Genomic DNA, 3,360 nt, shown 5'->3' with positions numbered 1-3,360 from the left:
TGGACTTTGCTCAAAGGTTGGTTAAGGGGTTGTACCACGCGACAGGCATTGGCAAATTGTTCACAAAATGTCAATAACATTCCTGTTGCCGGTCCATCCACTAACTATTTGTGCTTCCACACAAGTCTTGGATCTACTAGTTCAATGTAAGATTAAGATCCATTAAAATGACAAGAACCCTTGCACTTGGAATAAGCAGATGTTTCTAGCCATCTAGCCATAGTGAAACATAGTGGTAGCGGCTGGTAGAACTGCTGTCTCACGCCGCCAGAGACATGGCTACGGGTGCTCTTTGTGTGGAGTTTGCAGTGTCCTCCGTGTGACTGCACTGTTCTCCTCCAGTTTCCTCCCACATTCCAAAGACGAGCGGGTAATTGCAAATTAATTCGCCTCTACATTGCCCCCAGTGTGGATGAGAAAGTGGAATAATATAGAACTGGTGTGAATGGGTGATCGATGTTCAGCCTGTTTCCTTTCCTGTACCTCTAAACTAAACTAAACAGAATCTAGTAATTATGTTAGTTTAGGAAGGCGTCTTCTAGGAGAAATGCTCACTGCTTGACGAGGTTTCGGATATGTGGGAAGCAACTCAGCATGGTGTGGGTGACAAGAGGGAGGGCCAGTAATTGTAATCACAAAGTTATAGGTTTAGGTTCAGGTTTAGATTTAATATTGTCACATGTACCAAGACACAGTGAAAAGCTTTGTTTTGCATGCTATCATAGAAACATAGAAACATAGAAAATAGGTGCAGGAGTAGGCCATTCGGCCCTTCGAGCCTGCACTGCCATTCAATATGATCATGGCTGATCATCCAACTCAGTATCCTGCACCTGCCTTCTCTCCATACCCCCTGACCCCTTTAGCCACAAGGGCCACATCTAACTCCCTCTTAAATATAGCCAATGAACTGGCCTCAACTACCTTCTGTGGCAGAGATTCACCACTCTCTGTGTAAAAAATGTTTTTCACATCTCGGTCCTAAAGGATTTCCCCCTTATCCTTAAACTGTGACCCCTTGTTCTGGACTTCCCCAACATCGGGAACAATCTTCCTGCAACTAGCCTGTCCAACCCCTTAAGAATTTTGTACGTTTCTATAAGATCCCCCCTCAATCTTCTAAATTTTCTATCAAATCTTCTATCCAATCAGATCAGTTAATATTACAGATAAGTACAATCAAATCCAACCCAGGTGCAATAGATGGAGATAAGAGCAAGACACAGAGCGTAGAATATAGTTCTTAGTATTGTAGTTCCATAGTTCCATAGACAGTAAAGGGCCTCAATGTGAGTAGTGAGGAGGTGGGTAGAGAGGAGAATTGCCGCTGTTTGCACACATTAGCCCTGTAATGGGCCTGTCCCACTTAGATGATTTCTTCGGCAACCACAGGCAACTAGTCTGTCGCCACATGTTCTCCGGTGGTCGCTGGGAGTAGTCTCCTCAGTCGTAGCGTCTTTACACAGAGAGTGGTGATTTACACAGAGAGTGGTGATTTACACAGAGAGTGGTGAATCTGTGGAACTCTCTGCCACAGAAGGTAGTTGAGGCCATTTCATTGGCTATATTTAAGAGGGAGTTAGATGAGGCCCTTGTGACTGAAGGGATCAGGGGGTATGGAGAGAAGGCAGGGACGGGATACTGAGTTGGATGATCAGCCATGATCATATTGAATGGCGGTGCAGGCTCGAAGGGCCGAATGGCCTACTCCTGCACCTATGTGTCTATGTTTCTATGTTTCTGGTCGCCACTAAATTTTCAACATGTTGGACATTTTTCGCCGACAGTGGGTTTGACGCCAATGAGCGTTTCTTGACTTCTCCTGACGTGGGTGCTGCCGTAGGTTGTCGCCAGGGTGACATAGGTTGCCGCCGGTTTTTTGGCGACCTGCGATGACTATGACAGTCGCCAGCAGTTGCCTAAAAAAATCACCAAGTGGGACAGGCCCATAAGCCTCAACACCACAAACTCTCCAGATGACCCCAGCCACTGTAGCTTTTTAAGGGTGACAGTTCTAGATTCCCACTGCCCCATGTGGTGGGAAGAATTACCCGATCTCACCCTCTTCTTCTTCTTTCGTGTTCATCTTCCAAGTTCCAAATGTTGACTTCGCTGTCATCGTCCATCCTGAAAAGGAATGCAAGCTTCCGGCGACAATCAGTGGGAGCCATCACTTGTTGCAATAGATGATGGTGGTAGCAGAATTAGCTCAGGTTACTTCCAGTGGACGCTCCTGCTATGGGGCCATCTCACCCTCAATGCAGTACTGAACACAAAAGTCAGGAAATCATGTTGCAGTTTTATGAAACTTTGGTTAGGATGCATTTTAAATACTTGTGTACTGCTCTGATCATTGCAAGAAGGGTGTGGAGGCTTTGGAGAGGCGGCAAAGGGCTTGACCAGTTTGTTGCCTGGATTAGAGAATATTAGTTGTAAATAGAGGGTGGGCAAACTTGGATTGATTTCTCTGGCGTATCGGAGGTTGAGAAGAGACCTGATCGAAGTGTATTCAACTATGAGAGGCATATGCAGGGTAGATTGTCAGAGTCACTTTCCCAGGATGGGTATTTGGTATACTACAGGTGAGAGGCAGAACGTTTAAAGATTTACGAGGCAAGTTTTTTTTTAACCCAGTGAATGGTAGGGGCCTGAAACACCTGGTGGAAGCACATATGACAGCAGCATGTAAGAAGCATTTAAACAGACACATGAACAGGCAGGGAATAGATGGATACACACCACGTGCAGGCAGATGGGATCAACTTAGTTTAGATTGGCGTCATGGTAAACACATACATGGTGGGCTGAAGGGCCTGTTCCTGTGCTGTGTTCTATATTCTATGCTGTGGTCGACCCACCCAAGGATGCAGAATAATGGTGAAACCCAGGAACGCAGCAACCCACGAATACTACTTGACCTGCTGAGTTATTCCAGCACTTTGTAAACCAGCATTTGCAGTGCCTTGTTTCTCGAAATATATGTCTCTGTTCTTATTCTGGATTCCCTCAACAGAGGGAGGTTTCTCTCTATCCAGCCAACCTGGATTACATCACCCTAACCTTTTACACCCTATGTCTACAAGCCTACATTGGCCAACCTAAAACTGCTGAGAGTGTAGAATCGTACAGGTGATTTCTTTCCATATTTCACAAGTGCTATACAGAAGAACAGATAACCCTGATGCTCTGGTCAATATCAGTGCCTCAAAAACAACATAAATGGAAAAAACATGTCGTCTAGCTCATTACAGCATTCCTATTTGTGGGATCTTTCTGTGCACAGTTTGCCCACCTTGCTTTCTCTATTATAATGGTGCATTTCAAAAAGCGACTTCATTGGACACAAACCCCTTGTTTAAT

Source organism: Leucoraja erinacea, chromosome 6, assembly GCF_028641065.1.
Source record: "Leucoraja erinacea ecotype New England chromosome 6, Leri_hhj_1, whole genome shotgun sequence".
NCBI classification, from domain to species: Eukaryota; Metazoa; Chordata; class Chondrichthyes; order Rajiformes; family Rajidae; genus Leucoraja; species Leucoraja erinaceus.
The sequence above is the reverse complement of the archived record's forward strand: the minus strand, read 5'-3'. Positions refer to the sequence as shown.